The sequence below is a fragment of the Choloepus didactylus genome, chromosome 3 (assembly GCF_015220235.1).
Source record: "Choloepus didactylus isolate mChoDid1 chromosome 3, mChoDid1.pri, whole genome shotgun sequence".
Taxonomy (NCBI): domain Eukaryota; kingdom Metazoa; phylum Chordata; class Mammalia; order Pilosa; family Megalonychidae; genus Choloepus; species Choloepus didactylus.
Window position 1 is genome coordinate 131,262,115 of NC_051309.1, and position 21,205 is coordinate 131,283,319.

The window sequence follows — 21,205 nt, forward strand, 5'->3', positions numbered from 1 at the left end:
GCCCAATTTACAGATAGAGACACACAAAGAAGAAATTGCCCAGTCAAATAGCTGGTAAGGTGTGGCACTGACATTTGAACCTAGTTCTTGAGACTGTAGTATGGTCTCTCCCTGAGGGAGATCACAGCTGAATACAAAGAGGTAGACACAAAACAGACAAATAGCATGCATGATTATTTAAATAATAGAAATATATGTAAGAAACAGTGAGATCCCAGAGGAGCTGTAGGCAAGATTCTACAGAAGAGGTGATACTTGAACTGAGTTTTGATAGAAGACTGAGAACTTGCTAGAACAGTTTTCTTATTCCCTCCATAAAACTCTGGAGTGATTTTTTACTCCTGTAGTTTACTGATTGCTCCAATTAATACCCACCCTGTATCTATAACCTTTGCTCTGTAACTTTGTCATCCTCTCCCACTTTGACTCTGAGATCAGTCAAATGATTTGCTTTGGTCAGTGAGACCAAATATGAGGCAAACAGAACCTTGAAAGTATGCTTGTGCGTTTCTGCTCATACTCTTGCATTGATGTCTTCACTAGGAGAAATTGCCTGTAGAGGACGGGAAAGGAAAGAGCAGAGTCAGCCTTGTTGCCCCAGCTGAAGACCCAGATGTATGACAGAGTCCAGCCAAGATCAGCAGAAGCCTGAACAAGCATCCCTTGTACCCTACCAGTCTAGCTCAGGTGAGTTGAACTGCCCAATCAGCCCATAAACACATGAGCAAAAAAAATATTTATTGTTGTATGTCACTGAGGTTTTGTGGTTGTTTGTTCTTAGGATTATTGTGAAGCGATGACATATAATTCCTCTCTCAGCCTCATCTCCAAGTCCAATTACTTGCCCCAGTGGTATCCATTGTATCTCTGTGATATCACTCTTACTCATATTTTGTTTTCTTTCAATTATCATTATGGCTACCCTATTTCAATTTCTCATTGACTGTATCCTGGACTTCCATAAAAGCCTATTTACTGGTCTTGCCTCTGAGTCTCTCTCCTCTTCAATCTATCCTATAAAAAAGTGATTAGGTGTTTTTTCTTAAAACAGAGTCCTGGTATTGCCACCTGCCACCTCAAAAGTCTTCGATGGTTTCTTTCTTGCCTTAAGACCAAACTCCTCAGCATGGCATTTAAAACCACACACCCACCATCTAGTCCCAGATGTCTTTCAAGCTCCCTAGTTTAGTTCTCCTTTTCCTTTATCATACTATGCTTTCCCTCTTTGCTATTTAATATTGTGCAGTTTCTTCCCTCCTTTTAGGATATCTAGTACCCCATTTCCAGATATCTAAATCTCACCATTCCTACATATCCAGAACTTTTGTTATTGACCCAAGAAATATTTCCTGATTCTCACTTCTGAGTTTTCCTTTATACCCACCTATATGATTTTCAACACTCACATTTTATTGCAGTCATCTGCATATCTCATTATGCTATGAATTAATTGAGTATAAGCACTGAGTCTTTTTTCATCTTTATATACTTCTCAGCACCTAACACTCTGACTAGTATAGCAGCTCAAGAACAGGAATAATATCTTCTTCCTCTTGTCCCTGGTTGGCAGCTAATATGTACTCTTTGTTCAACTTCATGCTGAACTGAGTAAAATTGCTTATCTAAACAAAAAATATTTATTAAGCATCAATAACATGTGTGGTGTTAATAAAGCCTCAAACATGGGTGTTGGTTATTAGTCAGTATATTTTTAAAATCTTAATTTAGCAGAGAGAAAAGCCCTAACAGTACCTCCAGAGCCTGGCAAATTCAATTTGAGGAGGTATGATTGAGGGAAGAAAATAACTATCAGTTGAATACACTTAAGAAGGATAAATAAATTGGCTAATAGGAAAATTAGGTTGAAAATATTGTTGTGTTATCTTCAGTTTCTAAGTAATGAGTTTATAAGAAAACACTGAGGCCTATCATGTCGAGAATACACTGATTGATAAAAAGGACGGGATTATAAAAGCCACAATGCCCTGCAAAGAGTAACCAAAATATGTTAAAAGTCAAGGTGAAAAAGCACTCACTAATCTTTTTAGTCAGATTATCTGCTTGGAAAGAACAACAATGGTAGTAATGTCTCTGTCATCTAGGGGCAAGAAAATTGTGTCTAGACCTCACAAGATAAATCAGAATATATGCTGTTTTCCCAGCTGTCACCACAGGAAGCCAATGGACAACCTAAGCTGCTTCTACTGTCTATAGAGACAATTATTACAAAAATGGTGCTGAAGAGGCAAGTTTAAGCTGAAGAGAGCTTCATTACTACCCAGGGCCTTAGCTCACAGAATAAATTCATTCCAGACCACCAACTGGACTTCTGGTTCTCTTTAATCAATTTGTAAAAGGGAGATTTTTTTTTTTCTGTCAAAAAGAAGACTGATTCAAAGAGAATGAATGATATGTGAACTAGAAATTTGGGGTGTGTGTAGGAAATAAAGCAATATAGCTCAATGGAGAGAGCACAGAAGTAGACTAGTGTTTGGGTCTAAGATCTGCCACTTAGGAATGGCAGCCATGAACAAGTCCCTTGGTCTCTCTGAGCCTGAGTTTTCTCATTTATAGAATGGAGACAGCACTACCTTGTGGGATGTTATGAGAATTAAGTGAAAATATGCATTTAAAATACTTAACAGGTGAAGGGCATGCAATAAATACTGACTACTATTATTACTGGTTTATTGAAAACTCAAAGAATTTATCTGTTAATGATTGTGGAATGACAGGACATCTCTGTAGAATATAGGTCCTCATTTCAGAGGTGACCAAGGCATGAAGATTGAAATTTTCTGGTTTTAAAAAAAGGAGAAGTGACTTTTTATTTCAACTGGAATATATATTGAATGGAAACTTGGCTTTTTGAGTTAAAAAAATAAAATAATAATATTGAAACATAAGTGAGTTCTAGCACTAGCTAGCAGGACAATTTCAAATTATATGAGACTACAAATGAAAAGAAGAAGAATAGCTATGGTAGATGGTGCTTACTATGTACCAGGCTCTCTTCTAAGGACTTTACATACTCTTAACTCACTTAAAATGGCCTGATATTAACTAATTTATAGCCAACCAGCTGGAGAATCCTAACAAACATATCTGATGAGTTGGATGACACACCCTGGGTTCTCAGTCTCTGTTCAACCTGAAAGTGTATAGCTAGATAAAGAGTTGCCAAACATTTCTGGTAAAGCGACAGACAGCAATTAGTTTAGACTTTGCAGGCTATATGGTTTCTGTTGCCACTAAATCTGCCATTGTAGCACAAAGCTAAAATATATAAATGAATAGGCATGAGACTGTTCCAATAAAACTTTATTTATAACGAAACTGAAATTTGAATTTCAATTTTCACATCTCAAAATATACTTCTTTTATTTTCAACTATTTAAAAATGCAAAATGCAATCTTAGCTCATTAGCCATAAGAAAAGAGGCAGTGGTCCAGATTTGGTCTAGGGGACATATATTGCCAAACCCTGTGTTAGATGAGCAAATATTGATAAGCTAAAGTAACCAGTTGTAGAATAGATTTTATATTACATAACTGGAAATAGCACAACTTCCTTCCTTGTCTCCATTACCTTCATAATATTGAAACTTATGGAACTGCTTCCTACATTTAGTTATATGGCAACTGACCTCATTCAAGTTTGTCTTTAATATATGAAGTGAATATGAATTTTTAGGCTGCAAATGTGTGCAAAAACTTCAATTTCAATAAAAATATGTATTTTCTATAACTGAACTTTCTTGATACCTCAATATCCTTTCTCTGAGAGCAGCTCAGGATTTTCCTTCTCCCCTTTCTACCATGTTATATCTGAATTCTGGAGGGTTACATAGCATGAAGACAAAGTGGTGTAGTGCCTGATCCTAGTGTGGCATCTCATTTTGCTTGCATCTGTTGAAATGTCAGTCTCCACTAGTCCATGCTCCTGGTCAAACCTCCTTGATGACACTGCTGGACATCCAATTTCCTATCTCATTTGTAGTGATAGTTGTATTGTTGCTCTATCCCTTCACCTGTACTCTGAAGTCTGTTTAGGTTCATCAACCCTTTCTCACCTAAATTTCACTCCTTTATGGGGGCTTGCAAAATGTTGAACTGCTCTACCACATTGCTCTGGGATGGTGAGAAATTTGAAGATTTTGTCTCCAGCCCTGTCATCCATGTAGCCTTCTCTATTCTAAAGCTTCCACACTGTCATAAGATGGGTATCCTGCAAGGCTTTTATCTTGAGGGCTCATAACGAGAAGTATGGCACAGGTCCTCTCTACTTTTGGACCCCAAACATGTGAGTGTCCCACCTCACGTCTTAGAGGCCACATCATCCTCTCACATGTGATTGTTCTCCACACTGATGCATCATCTCAAGTTCAGAGGAATATGTTTTTTAATCACTGAAGTAGTAAAAACTTGTCTTTAAACATCACAAATTCTTCTAAATATGTTCTTTTCTGTCTGCACATTATGTTAACAGCCCTACCTTGGGGGCTTGAGCATAGACTCTGCCCTCTCTTCCATGTGACTAGAGGAAGAAATACTGCAACCACAGTCCTTCAGTTAGTATATCATACTGTTAACGTTACACAGATATATCTACCCTTGAGGGTTGTTGAATTGCTTGCACACAAAGTGCGTGATGAGATGACACCTCCTCCAGAGTCCACAGGAAAATTCCTTAGAAACATTTTACTTGAGAGCCCAGGATTTAAATGTAAATCCCTGAATGGAAGTATATATTTGGAATGTATTAGATTTTCTGCCACACCTCACAAGGCGGCAGATAGCCGAAAATTCTCGCTTTTTTCCAATTTTGCCTTTGGAAGTTAATTTCCTGTAACTGTGCTTAAATTATGTATTTCCATCATTGATTTTATCTTTTACATTAATTGATTGTGTCCTTGGCTCTGTGAGCAACAACAGCCAAGGAATGCAATACCGTGGATGGAATTTTGTTGCCAAAATTAAGAAGAGAATTTTTTTTTTGCTAAAATCATTGTCTATTAGTCGCGAAATGTCAAAGGCATATGGTGTTTGTGCTCAATTCTTTGAAAGTCTAAATACTTATTTTATGTTTAAACCATGAAGGAAGAACTGATATGAGGATCAAGAAAGTTTTAATGTTGGGGCTTCCTTGTAATTCAACCATGAGGAGCAGTATTGAAAGCACTACAATTGTTCTCAAGTATTTTTATTTGACTGAAATTGTGAAACTTTAAGCTAAAATTCAGAGATCTCACATACCTATTCATGAGCTTCTGAATGTTTGTGGAGATAAAAAATGATTAATTTGCTATCTATTGTCAAGTCAAAACTGATAGTCAAGAGTTATTGCCAGTCTAAACGGAGAGTGCTTAGCAATTTTTATTTTTTTTATTTTATAAAATATATAGGGTAACTTTTTAGCCTGCAGAAATCCCATTGGCTGCTATATTTACTCTTACCAGCCTTTCTGAATGTGAGTGGTGAGCATGTTTTGTATAAATTTTACTCATGGCCCAAAATGTAAATAAAAGATGTCAGATTCATAAACCTTTCCTATTATCTTAAATTAACAATTCCAGAAATTCATACAATTCATGGAACTTCTTGTAAAGGGATTAGAACTTTTCAAAGGTCTTTCAAAATCAAGTTTAATTTTAGGAAACTGCTTCTCATTTAGAAGAACTTGTTATCTTCTGCAACATCTAAGTGCTCTGTCCAATTGACAAGACTGACCACCCATGACAGGGTTTATCCACTGGTTATCTCACTTGCAAAAGCAATGTTGATGGAATGTGTGATAACCATACCTCTGTTTTCTTCAAATAATACTGAATGTCCAGTCTCTTTCAGAAGAAAAGCTAAGAAAGTATTATGTGATCCCTCACAACTGATTGATTGAGGATGACATTTCAAGCTTTGAGCTGGAGATTCGGTGACTGGGTCTTGTCCTGGAGATTTAAATTTTCATGTCTGCCTCTGAGCAGCAGCTAAGGAAGTGACAAGGCTTCCTAGTTATCCGACATCTGCTCACTACTCTTTACAACTTGGGGCATTCTACATGGCTTGCCCATCATTCGGCAAGGGTAGGTATAGCCAGCCCTGGCGTGTGAAACTGTTGACGGATGAGCAGTCCTCGATGCTGCAGAAGCCAGAACGAAAAACCTAATAGTTGATGGCAGTGAGGATGAGGTAACCAGTCTTCTTTCTTAAATAAACAGATGGAAAGAGTTTGCAGTTCATTTCTTTCTAAGGCAACAAATTATTTCATTTCTATGCTTTACAGTAATAGAACCAAAAGGTCTTTTCTTTGGGGAAATTTTATTTTTCCTTTAATTATTCTATTTAAACAACAAGAGGGTTGAGTCTTCTGGGGATAGGTGCAGTGAAATCAAAATTAATTGGTTTTTCTTTCAATGCAGTGCACTTGGATAAAATGTCACTGCAGAGGCACACAAACAGTCACATTACTTGATCTAGTGCTGTGCTCCTAGAATGGAACAATTTTATGAGAAAAATCTACATAGCAATAATGTTTCACCTTCCTTGAGAGTTGACAGCATTTGGTACTCTCCTGGGAGTTCTCGGTTCATGTAATTTCTTTCATTTCCACTTCATCTTTCCTTTAAGATGTCAAACGGCAAGAGAAAGTGATGGAGTGCCCCTCAAGTCCCTAGTGAACTCAAGAAACTTGTTCTTATTTATCTATAAAATAAAACTCACAAATCAAACTCAGCTTATTTTTTCTCTTACAGATTGTCAAGGTCATATGTACTGCAAAGTTTCAAGGCTAAAAAAAGAAATCAACTTCAATGATCTTTTGCCATTTCATAGATATGTGTTCAATTCAGGCTATGAACATTACACAAGTAACATCTATGGCACAAAAATAAGCCCTCAATTTAAGTATTTGATTATACTTTTCTGATTATAGGCTAATTAAATGCAAGCATGCTAAGTAAATGATTGACGTTATTAAAATGTAAAAGTTTGCATCCAGTTATCATTCCCAAGTGGCTCTATTATCAGTTTATTAAAAATGCATCTTGTAACAGATTCAAGATTTCTGTCTCACAAAAGTACAGCATTATCATGTACTAATGAAATAGGCAAAATATGAACCTCAGACTTATACTTGTGGCAAGTGACATATTGATATCTCCAAACCAAAGTCTAAGAAAGAGTGCTGTGTAATTCATGAAAAATTCTGGAAATAATCATTACAGGCATGTTTCTGGTAGTTTAAGAAATAAATTAGCAATTCAAAACCAGGGAAGTAGCTAAACACTGACTTCCTTGAACAAGTTTACTTCTCTATTCTATCCATCTTCCTTACAGAATAATAGGTAACAAACTGAAACAAAGAAAGCAAGAGACTTTTCCAAAGCTTTCTTAATCAAAGTCATTTTCTTTCCCTTCTTGGCTCTATTTTGCATAATCATTTAACATAGTAGTAAACACTTGATCATCCAATGTCTTTCCTTGCAGTAAATTACCTTCTTCAAAGAGGAAATATCAAACCTGAGGACTTACTTTCTCTCTTGACTCTATTTTCACCTGTGTAAAGAAAAAGAAAAAGGATTTTCCATAAAATTATGGGCTCAAGTGTACCCGATGACTTTTCCTTACAGTTTATTTACTAATTCATGGATGGATTACTAAAGGATGAGGTAAAGGAGAAAGCTTGTTCACTAAAGGGTCAAACAAGTGCCCTTCCCTCATTTTTCGTGAGCATTGGCAATAGCAGAGGCACAAAACCATTACTTCAGTGCCACAATTATATATATGCTTTCTTTTCGTTATCTGCCCCCAGTAAAATCAGCTTATCATGATTTATTTTTAATGCTATAAAAAGCTCATACCTAAATAAGGATTCTTTTCACCAGAGCTTTTCACAAGATCTAATAGACAACGTGTGAGATTGTTTGACTGCCTGAAATGAGTTCCTATGATACACTGGAGGAATCTTGATTTCTGTTTCCAATTATGGAATAAAATAGGTCTGTATTTTTTTTAAGATGAACATTCATTCATTATTATGAAATAACTTCCATGGCCTTCCCAAGCCCATGTTTTTGGCCTCTCAGAACTCATTAAAACAAGAAACCTTTCCTTGCAAGATGAATGCTGCAATGGCACATAATAGTGGAAATGATAGAATTGAATGATTCAGAAGATTTAGGGTTAGTTTTCTTTGGTTTCCACAAAAGAACACATTTAGTACTGGAGTTTTGAAATCTGTGCCTGCTTTTATCATCTAAGGAGAGTGAATTTAAGAAAAAATTATCCAGTGGTAACACCGTGTACAAGGCTTCCAAATTTTCTTCGAGGGCCAGGGCTGGTGCTGCAATAGTTTCTGGTGACAGTGAGAGCAAGTCGTGTAATCATGCTAGGAGCTGATAAGCATGGAAGGATTGAAAGGACATAGATCTATGCTCCCCTGTATGGTTTGCCTCCTACCTTTTCCTAGCACTGTTACTTGATTGTATTCATTCATTCATTCATTCATTCAGCAAATATTTATTGAAGACTTACTTCATGTTAAGTACCATACTAGTCTGGTGATTTATCAATGCCCTATCAAGGTTAATGTTTTTCTCCCTTTCTAGCTGTAATCAAATAATTGCACAACTAAAAATAAAGTAAAGCTATGATAAGTGCTATTAATGAAAGGAATAACAGTTTAATAAGAGACTGTAATAGAAAGAATTTCCCTAATTGGGGAGGTCAGGGAAGGCCCTACTAACAAAGTTAACTATTGAGACAGGGATAAAAGCTTGTGAGAAAGGTCTTACAGCAAAGGAGAAACTGGTTATCTGAGGGCCTAAAAAAGGGCAGTGTAGTTGTACTGGGCTAGTGAGAGCAGAGTGAGAGCTGAGACCAGAGAGGCAGGGTAGACTAGCAGGACTTTGTCACATGAAGAATTTTGGACTTTATCCTAAAAGCAATGTAAAGTTGTTGAAACATTTTAAGCAGGCAGGTAGTCTGAGACATAATCATATTTGCAATTTGAGCAGATCACTCTGGCTAAAAAGAGGAGAATAGATGGGAGGAAATGAGGGTACCTGTTGGGAGTGCAGATTCAAGACTGTTGTGACAATACAGACGAGACAAAGGAGCCAGGATAGATGATGATAGCTTGGGCTAAAAGGATAGCAATGGAGATGGAGAGAAATGGATAGATTCAAGAAATGCTCAGAAGTCAAGGCCACCAGGACTCAGGCATGGATTGACTATGCGGTTTTGGCTTGGTGGTGGTTCCTATTTTGCTAGTAGATTTTATGTGCTGTCAGTTTTTGGTTTCCTCATCTACACTGTAACTTTTCTTGATAGAGAGACTACACTCTATACGGGTATGTCTTCCCAGTGCTGAGCACAGTGTTGGCACATAGTAGGTGCTCAACTGAAAATTACTGACAAATACTTATGTTTACAGAAATGAAAATTATCATGAAACCACACGCCCCTTGTCAAGATAGGCATAATGGGAAATGGAGTGGAAATTGAATGAGAAATCTGACTCACTTTCTCATTTCACTTCGCTGCGGTCTCATTTTCTACTTGACTTTTCCATATTTGAGGGACTTTTAGAAAAGCCTTCTTTTAAATATGAGAAATAAGAAAAATAGTGGAAAGATTTGTGGGGAATAATAATAATAATAACACATTTAGTGTATACTATATGCCAGGCATTATTCTGTTTCAAATAACTTATTTAATCATAAAAATACTTATGAGGCAAGTAATACTAATATCCCCACATTAGATGAAAAAGCTGAGGCATGGAAAAGTTAAAATGACCAAGGAGTCTGTAAACAGTAGGGCCAAGGTTCAAATCCAGGTGATCTGCCTTTTTTGCTAGATAGGAAAATAATACTGGTTGGGTTAAAGGATACTTCGCAGGGAACTTTGTTGGTAAAGGAGGATTGGACTTAGAAGATCTGGGGACTGGTCTCAGCATTTCCACTAAGATTGCCTCTATGCACTGACTCATGATTGTCTTCTGAATGGGCAGAGCACATGGGGAGAATGGCATACGCACATGGCAAGGATTTCCTCCTCCTTAAAAATACCTTCTACCATTACATGTTCATTCCTTTGGAAATAAAGAACTCTTTTCCATTTCTAAGAATTCCTGTCACTGTTATATAAGGCTACTCATGGGAAGGGGAGCTCTACATCAACTACTTCTTTTGAGAGGATTCCTACCTTTATAGACACAGAACATGAAGTAGATGCCTAAAATGAGAGGAGAGTAGAGAGAACTGCATCTGCTCAATGGCACAGAGAGGACAGCTAGCTACTTTTTCAGGTTGCAATTCAGTGCTGGGATGGGATCAGGTGGGGACAAATGGTATTTCCTACGGAGATTAAATTTGGTGACGAGCCTACTGCTATTTCCCAGGGAGATTTGATTTGATGATAGGACGATTGTTCCCAGTCTTGTTATTAATTGGCAACATTTGTTTTAGTAATTATCTGTTACCCTGTTGCCTCAAATTTTCCTGGGAGGATTTAACTATGAATAGTAATGCTTTTTTCCTGCCATGTTAATTACAACTTGGCCGTTTAGCTTGGATTTCAAGTATATCTTTTTCCCTGAGTGAAAAAGCAGTCCTCATCATATCAAAGTGTATGCTGCCCAAGGATCTCTTGAGGAAAACAGTGTATGGGAAGTGGTTCTGCTGTTCTACTTGGCCCTCTACAGTCTCACAGGAATGGAGTGCCAAAACATCAGCTGTGTTTGCTAGTGCTCAAGTATCTTAAACTCCTGGACTTAATCATAATACAATAGAGTCACAATAAACAAAATCATAATTTAGTCATAATTTATAGTTGCCTATAGGAATTACTTTCATTAAACTATTCCAATTAAACCTGTATTTTTCCTTTCATTGTACCTACCTGAAGACCTGTTTTGGATGTGGTATTTATATTCATATGCTCTCACTCTAGTTTTGCAACAACTTATCATGATTATTTCTACTTGGAGCAGATACTGTTTTTCAATTTTACTGAACAATGCAACCAATCTGCAAATGCTACAGGTGTTGGCAGATAGTGGTTACAACTGTACCCTTGTGTGCTGGTTTAGATGTATTATGTCCCCCAAAATGCCATGTTCTTTAATGCAGTCTTGTGGGGGCTGATGTGTTAGTGTTGATTAGGCTGGAATGGAGATGTGACCCACCCAACTGTGGGTAATACCTTTGATTAGATAATTTCCATGGAGGTGTGACCCCTCCCTTTCAGCGTGGGTCTTGATTAGTTTACTGGGGCCCTGTAAGAGCTTAGACAGAAAGAGCTCAGTGCTGCAGCTGAGAGACACATTTTGAAGATGGCCATTGAAAGGTGACACTGACATTTTGGAGAATACCATTTTGAAACACAACCTGGGAGCATGCAGATGCCAGCCATGTGCCTTCCCAGCTAACAGAGGTTTTCCAGACACCATTGGCCATCCTTCAGTCAAGGTACCCTATTGTTGATGCCTTAGCTTGGACACTTTATGGCCTTAAGAGTGTAACTTTGTAACCAAATAAACCCCCTTTATAAAAGCCAATCCATTTCTGGTATTCTGCATGATGGCAGCATTAGCAAACCAGAATACCTTCTAAGAATTGGCCTTGGCTGAATGGAAGCTTACTTGGTAAGAGACATCTGGAGTTGATATCCTAGCCATATCCCAGTGGTGGCAATGACACACTGATGCTGGTATATAACAGTCCTGTCCCCTTGCCTGTGTGGTGCAATTTACTCTCCTGAGCTTCCTGTGGGAATCAGGCTGTGGCTGGACTTCTCACAATCTGGCATCTTACTCCTCTCACTTTATCCTGCTTTAATAAGAAACCATATATTAATCAATTAAAATTTATCATCTTTCAATATAATCATCTTTTGGTTGATGATTTTTTTCAGATTCTTTATGGTCACATTAAAAAAAACCTTAATTCATTATAATTTATATATATATATAATCTATGAAACATCTTAAGGGAGTGTGATTTCAGCTGCTCAGATGGAAGTGGGGGTGGGGGGGAGGTGGCAGCACATACCTTTCCAAAATCTGGGTTACAGTTAAATTTGCATCTGGTTTATTAAGATACCTGTGGAGAATTCCATGCTGTCTTATGCTTGTAATTTATGTTTGGCTAGAACATCAATTAACTAAGCAAAATCAAATAGGAAAATTGAGTTTAGGGCTAAATTAGCAGTTAATTTTTTCTTTTTGTGGTTTATAATTCCTCTCAGAAGCTGCTGCTGAAAACATCTTTTCCTACTAATTGTATCTTTTATATTGGGGAAAGCATTTCCCTCTCCTTCATATATACATGTTTTTTGACCATAAGATAAAACGTCACCAAATAATTTATGCCCCTCAAATGGCATCAAATTAATAAATTTGCATTTATAACACAGCAAATATCCAGCTTTATTTAAGGGACCTATTTTGATAAATTATCCCCACAAATTCATACAAGTTTCCATACTTTTCATCGAATATTTCAAAATCTTTACCTGGACTGTTTTATTGTTTATGTCTTTGGTTTGTTTCTTGCCCTCTCTCTTTTCAATTGTTTCTAGGCAATTTTTGTAGTGCATTTTTCCCCAATGTTTTTATTTATTTCCCTATTTTTCCAACAGCTGTTTGACATCACGGCCATTGAATAATCGGAAAGGATCCTTTTCCTATAAGACTGAGCTATTCTCACATGCAGATACTGGATTGAACTATAAAAACAGGAAGCAAATATGAAATATATTGCAGTTTTGTAGTATCATTTCCTGAAAATAAAGTTAAGAATTTATTTTCTGAAAATATTTCCTACAGCTGGTACACCAAGAAAATAAAAGTAAATAAATAAATAAAAGTAATACATAACAATTCTTAAAGTACAAGTATAATTCAATAATATTGCCTTTTATGTTAAGTCTAATGACACTAATAAATTAAAGAAGCCTCAGTTGCATCGAACAAGTATTATTTATTTATATTAGAAGGCTAAAGTGTAATCTGAATTGGGGCTGTGTTTTTTTAAAGGAAAGGATGGATAGTTTAAAAAATACTTTTATAACAAGGGTCACTCACCATTGTCTTGGATTGGGGGGTTCCAGGGTTGTCTGGATCAGAGCTTCCACATTATCTTCCTACTTGGCACCCAGAGCCCCAAATCCTTTATGGGATTTGTTTGTGGATGTGTCTTTCTGTTTTAATCTGAAGGTTATCTAAACAGCATCTTGGCCCATTGACTGGCGTGATTTCTGCTAAGTGGGTGAGGAACCATAGCTGAGGAAGTGAAGTCCTGTCAGCATTGCTAGGGAAGTCAGAACAGGCTCAGGTGCAGGTGACAGAGGGTCTCTCTCAGAGAAGGACCAGTGGTCAGGAGACAATGATTCAATCACCAAATGGCCCATGGACACTCAAAATAGACATATGTAAATAGACTTTAATGATCAATTAAATGGGAAGCTCAGTTAACTAGCAAAAATATTTTTTCTTGAGAGAAGACAAGGTTTAAGTTTCAAAATTTTATGGGAAGTGAGGAAAAATATTTTCTTTCTCTCCTTATAATGAGGCAAGGGAAAGAAAGGAAAACAAAACAGTTTCCATATTAAAATAATCCAGTTTCAGTTAAGTATGATGAAGAAGCCTCAGTTGTTTAGATTGTTTGTCTCTTTCACTTAAATAAGAGAAAAAGAATAAGAAAAGTACAAACTCCTCAGTACTAAGAGAAAAGGAGAAGATAGCTAACAGAGGAGTGGGAACTCAAGCAGCATTGTAGAGAGGCCATAACCTAAATGCAAAGAGAGGTGGATAATGATAAGGAGCCTCCAATTTGTGTCTTCAGGGCTAAAAATATGGGTGTTGAAAACTGTAGCATAAAAGAGAACTAACTGGAGAGTCATGCAATTCTGTCCTCACTTCCCAACCCTACTTCCACTTGCAGTTTTTTCTTTGGAGAAACACACTAGAAGGAAATTCAGATGCCATTCACTAATGCATTCATTTATTTAGTCAATGGATATTTGTTGACTCTGTATTGGGTACTAGGCAGTGAACAAGATAGACAAAGTGCCTGGTTTCATTCAAGATGGGTATGCAGATAAAGTAACAGTAAGTAAACAAGAGAAATATCAGATAGTGACAAGAATTATGCAGATAATTAAAAATAGCATAATGTGATAGTGAGGGACTGGTGGCTACATCAGACTGACTTGTCAGGAAACACTAGTCACAGTTGGGTCCTGCAGATATGAATCACACCACTGAAATGAGAATTAAGAGCCCATATGCAAGGTGGGAGCACCAGCCCTTTTCCCTTCTATACAAATATCAGCAGGCAATAGGGTCTATGCTCCCCAGGGTAAGAGAAATTATGCTTTTCCTCCAAATGATCACGGAAAAACAACCTTTAAATACTGTCATAGATAGGTCTCTAAAGTAAAAAGATGGTTTGCAACATAAGCACCTGTTCCAGTTTGCTAATGCTGTTGTTATGCAAAATACCAGAAATGGATTGGCTTTCATAAAGGGGGTTTATTTGGTTACAAATTACAGTCTGAAGGCCATGAAAATGTCTAACTTAAGACATCAACATGAGTATAACTTCAAAGAAGGAAGGCCAGTGGCATCCGGAAAACCTCTGTTATCTGGGAAGGCATGTGGCTGGCATCTGCTGATCCCAGGTTGTGTTCCAGCTCCTCTCTCAGCTCCTGTGCATTCTATAAATTGTTGCTCTTGGGTGCTTTGTCCTCTTTTAGCTTCTCTGGAGCAAACTCTCGGCTAACATCTCCAAAGTGTCAGCAAAAGTCTGCTTTCAGCAACTGTCTCCAAAATGTCTCTCTCAGTTGCTCTCCAAAATGTCACTCACAGCTGCTCTGAGTTCCTTCTGTTTGTCAGCTCCTTTATATGACTCCAGTAATTTAATTCAGTCCCACCCTGAATGGGTGGGGTAACACTACCATGGAAACAATCCAATCAAAGCTCTCACCCACAGTTGATTGAGTCACATCTCCATGGAAACAATCAATAAGTTCCAACCTAATGAAGACTAATATGTCTGCCCCCACAAGATTGCATTAAAGAATATGGCTTTTGGCAGGACATAATGTATCCAAACTAGCACAGCAACTTGTAGAGAAGTTCCAACATAACAATCACCATCTCCAAACCTAAAACTTCCAGTCAGCTTTTTAATGCTTTTCATGAATGGACAGTCAAGGATGCCCAAATATTCTAAAGACAGAGATCAAAAGAAACAAATGAAGAACAAGATCTATGTAAGTGGGCAGTAGAAGGAAACTAAGAAAAAAATCACTTGAATTAATATCCCCAACCACATAATCAAAAGTATTTTACCCATAAGTCAAGATTAGGATCCATGAAATGAAAAAGGAAAATAAAAAGAAAAATCCTGTGTAAATTAAATTTATGAGGGTCAGAAATTTTGGAAAATAAAGTCAGGTAGTCTCCTAGAAATATGACCAAAAAATAAAAGTCCTGGAGAATAGAAGAAAGAAAATAAGAAAATTATAAGATTAGATCAGGAAATCAAACAGTGTGATAAAAATTTCAGAAAGAGAGCTCAAATAAAAAGAGAGAGAGGAAATTATTAAACAGAAAATAGAAAAATATTCCTGGAAATGAGAGTCATGATTAAAGTTCAGATTAAAGGGCATTGGAGCGCCTCACAGCATCAATAATAACAACAACAACAATAATAATGACAACAATAACAATCCACACCAAGACACATAATTGTGCAATTTTAGAACATGGAATAAAGAGAAAATACTGAAAGTCTGCAAAGTGAAAAAGTCAGATAACATACAAAGAAGAGAGATTCATAATGGCATAGAGAATCTCGATAGTATCATTTGGAAGATAGAAGAGACTGGAGATATGTTATCATAATTTGGAAGGATAAATATTTTCAACTTGTAATTCTCCACCCAGCCAAAATATCAGTCAAGTATAATAATATAATAAATACATATAAGGACCCAACCTCCCATTGTATTGTGCTTTAGGAAACAAAGTATGAACTCTAGCAAAATTATCAAATCAACCAAGACACAAGAAGATATGCCATCAGGAAAAGAGGAGATCCCAAAACAAAGACCAGGATGATGACTGCAGGCATTTCAAGAATGACAGCTGAGCAGAAGGCTCAGGACATGCTCTATCCAAATTGCAGCAGGAAGCTAAGACTGTGGGAGGAGAAGTCATGGAAATAAAAAGAAACAAAGCAATGATATATTATTGATTTATGTGAGTATTCAATAGCAATAATATTGCTATGACAGACCTATTGCAGCAGTTGATAAATCAGTAATAGTTACTAGAATATGTTGAAGACTAAGAAAATATAAAAATAATAGTTTATATTTTGCTCCAGGAAAAAATTTAAATAATGAACAAAAGAGGAAACACATCATAGTGCATTGCTTGACTCTGTAAGAAACACTATTAAGATAGTCACAATAATGCCAGCAATGATTATTGATTTAATGAAAAATTTGTGATTACTGAATGGGAGGAAGGTAGTAGAGGAAGTAGCAGTTGGTAGTGTAAGAGAATCTAATTTAGCGGGAGTTCAACAGATAATGTTTAAAGTAGATAAGTGAAAAAATTTCAGGATAGCAATTTAATCATTGTTAAACAACATAACTATTACTTTAATGGATAATAATTGAATTTAAATAATTACATAAGGTCAATGAATGGACTTAATGTGCTTTTGACAAAATTATTAGCATCTATATGTAATGACAATATACTATAATCTATGGATTTTTTTTACTCACACACATCTTAGAAGAGATTCAGAATAAGTTAACGTTTTCAAGTAATGCACCTTTTAATTAAAATATGGGATCTTGCTAACAAGTGACAGTCCTTTAAAATAAATTATAAACAGAATACCTATCTTTAATGCAATTTTATTGAGATATATTCACACACCATATAATCCATCCAAAGTACACAATCAATGGCTCACAGCATCATCACACAGCTGTGCATTCATCACCACAACCAATTTTAGAACATATTCATTACTTGCCCACAATATAATAAAAATTTGAAAAATAAAAAATAAAAATAAAAAGAACACCCAAAACATTCCATACCTCTAATCCCTCCTTATTATTTTTTGTCTTTATTTTATTATTTATATGCCCATACACTGGATGAGTGTCAGTCACAAGGGTTTCACAATCTCACGGTCACAATAAAAGCTATATAGTTATATAATCATCATTGAGAATCAAGGCTACTGCATTGCAATTCAACAGTTTCAGGTATTTCCCTCTAGTTATTCTAATACACTAGAAACTAAAAAGGAATATCTGTACAATGCATAAGAATAACCTCCAGAATGACCTCTTGACTCTATTTGAAATCTCTTAGCCACCGAAACTTTATTTTGCTCCTTTTCTTTTCCCCCTTTTGGTCAAGAAGGTTTTCTCAATTCCATGATTCCAGGGCCAAGCTCATCCCTGCGAGTCATGTCCCACATTGCCCGGAAGACTTGAACTCCTGGAGTCATGTCCCATGTAGCAGGGGAGGGCAGTGAGTTTACCTGAAGAGTTGGCTTAGAGATACAGGCCACATCTGAACACAAAAGAGGCTCTCCGGGCATGACTTTTAGGCATAGTTATAAGAAGGCTTAGCTTTGCCATTGGAGAGAGACATTTCATAAGAGCAAGCCTCTAGATTGAAGAATTGGCTTATCAAATTGGGAGTCCCTATTGCCTAAGAGAATAGCAGGAATTCCCCAGGTGGGGAAATTTAATAGTTCCACATTTTCCCCCAGTTCCTCAAGGGGACTTTGCAAATACTATTTTATTTTCTGTCCAAAATATTCTGGAATATATTGAGGGTATTATATTAGCCTGTACAGAATAACAAAAACTCATGCCCTATTCTAGGTTTCATGTAATTATGTTGTTTAAATAAACTGACTAGACAGGTTAAGTTAGATAGTGTGGTACAGAAAATATAAATTTTGTACCAAATAAACCTCTTTTCCTTTGGTCTCACACGGAAGTTGGAGTTTTAAAATACAGTCGATATCATCCTTTACCCTGAGATTACTAATTTTTGATTGTGCTAGCGATTCTCTCCTTTTAAAACCATTACAGCCATTGGGTCTTTAACTGCAAACATATAGAAAGAAGTGAAATACATCCTCATCAGGAGGAAGATAGACATTACCATTGAAAATGGAAGAGATGAGCAATACAGTGTGTAAAGCCATGAGACTGAATGGAGTTACCAGGGTATAGTTAAAGAGACACAAGGACTGAGAAGATCAGGGAGCAGAAGAGGAAAAAGTAGACAGAGAAAGAGGAGGAGCATGGCTCCCTCTTGTCACCCTCTCACCATCCGGGAGACATGGAGTGGTAGAACAGCCTTGTGACAGCTTAGCTAGGGTGCCAGTTTTGAACTGACACCTTGTGAGGGAAGGAACTGTCCTTCAGGTTACAACTGAGAAGCTAAAGGAGGGCCTTGTTCACCATCATTCCCAGTGACTCACTTGGGGGAAATTTATACTTTCATCTGTGCAACTTCAGGTCTAGAAGTTCTTATTCCCAAAGAGGAGATGCTTTTATTAGGGGATACAATAAGATTCTCAACATACTTAATGCTGTGGTAGATGCTAATTTTGGGTTCTTTGTGCCAGCAAATCAGCAGGCAAAAAAGGACTCACATGACATCTGGTAGCAGAAAAGCCAGTAAAGTACAGTGCTCTGATTCAATTGAAGGTAGAGGTTCAATTTGAAGGAAGATCTCACTTATTAGATACCTACTTGGTATAAAAGGGAGATGTTGACTACGAACTGACCTTAGACTTAGCAAAATGGTAGTAATTAGGAAAATTGATTTGAGTACTTTTAATGGAGTGGTCAGTGGAAAACTTAATCAAAGTGGGTTAAAGAAAACTGGGTGGAGAAGAATCAGCGAATGTAAACAGAAATTTAAAGGATTTTTTTCTGGAAATGAAATAAATAGGCCTCTAGAAGGAAGAAATGGGCCTGAAGTTGGAGGGGGAGGTTGAATCAACATGGTAAAATTATTCTAAGGAATAGGTCATGTAGAGAGAGAAAAATATGACAGGAAGAGAGAGAAGAAACCAGTGGGAACAATGTCCTCAGGTGGGTAAGTTGGCCTTGGAAACACATATAGTTCATATGAAGAAAAGAGAAGGCAGAGGATATAGGCACAGGTGAAGTTCGTGGCATACATTTGGTGGGAGTTAAAGGAAGTTCTTCTCTAATTGAGACTATTTTTCTCAGTGAGATAGGAGGCAAGGTCGTCAACTAAGAGTGAAAGTAGAATGGAGTTGTTATTGGGGGTTTGAAGAAAACCAGCACTCCAGGCCAAGGGCATTGGAAGAATTTTTGACACCTCTGTCATACCTAATTTTCAATTCATCATCAAATCCTGTGCCAAAATCCATCCAGAATCCAATCATTTTTCACCACCTATGCCACTACCTCACTAGTTCAAGCCTTACCATTTCTCTCCTGGATTATCACAATAGCTTCTTAACTGGTGTCTTGCCTTTCCTCTATGGTCTGTTGTTAAAAGCAGCTAGAGAGATCCTTTAAAAACATTTCAGTTCACATTATTCTCTTGCTCACATTCTCCAGTGGCTTCCCATCTTACACAGAACTTGAGATAAATCCTTACCAAGGTCTTGCAAGGTGCTACATGATCTCAACCCCTCCTCCTTCTGTGGCTACATCTTTGACCACACTCCTTGCTTACTGCACATTTTGCTGTGTGTTCCTTCCTCAGGGTCTTTCCACTGTCTGATCCTCTGCCTAGAAAGCACTTTCTACAGATGTTTGTGTGATTAGCTGCCTTACCTCCAGGTCTTTGCTCAAGTGTCACTTGAGGTTATCCCACTAAAAACTGCAAATAGCTCCCTGCAAACATTCATACATTCCCTTTCCCCTCCCTTGCTTTATTTTTCATAATATTTGAATATTTCTAATATATAATTTACTTATTTAAAGTTGTTTTCCAATGCTAGAATATAAGCTCCATAAGATTTTTGTCTGTTGTGTTGTCTGTTTGTTTTGATTACAGCTGTAATGAAGTTTCCAGAACAGTTCCTGATACTCAGGGAGCATACAATAAATATTTGTTGAATAAGTGGAAGAGACAGAGTGAATGGATTTAAAGAAATGCAATATGATTAACTGGCAGCATTAAGGGCTCACCTGAGACTGGAAATCACACATTTAACTTCCAACATGTTAGAAGAAATAATTTGATAAGATGCTTGGGGTTGTTGGGGGTTGAGGAAGGGTTGTGACAACTCCAAAGTTCTTGTAGCAATAACAGCAAACGTTCACTTAAAGCTGAATGTCATATAGGAAAGGTGGGTCTGGTTAGCTTCCGGGTTTTTTTCTTTGCTTATGGGGTATAGTTTGGGGCTAGTGCCAAACTGCTTCTGGAAATAACTTATCCAATTGAAGGAGGGGCAAATTATTAAACTTCCTGGGGCTCCTTTCTGTGTCCAGTTTCCTTGGGTGGAATCAGCTATTTCCACAGTGGAAAGTTTCAAAGTCTCTAACAAAGGAATAATCCGAAAAGAAAAATGTTCTATTGACCCTAAGAACAAGATTCATCCTGCTTGTGTACTTGATATATGTGTGTGGGGGTGTGTGTTTGTGTTTAAATTATGCCCTAGGTATTAAAATATTCCAGGGGGCAAGGAATGGCTCCCTTAATAACAAATGGGGAGTTTCTGTACATGTGACCCCTTTTCTGGATTTCAAGCAGATAGGATAACTCTCAAAGATAAGGTATCACTATCACATGCTCTTTATTATATGCAAGGAAAAAATGAGTTTGATTTTGATCAGATATAAGATGCAGAGGTGATGGTATTTTCAGTGTACAATTTTTGTCAAATTACATTTTCATTTCTTGAGGAAAAAGAGATGCATTTCTTTTTCCTTTTTAGCACACTCTCCTAATTTCTCTCTCTCCCTCCTTTCCTGTTTCACTTTATCACTCTTTCTCTCACACACATGCACATACAGTCAAAATCAGAAACTTCACACTTTGCACTTGATTAGAGAATGTAGGCTGAACAATTTGGAAATTTTTCTCTCCCTCAAATTTGTATGATGGGGGTGACATGTATGATCTCCTTATGGTTAACTGCCAAAGTAGAGTTGCTGGTGACAC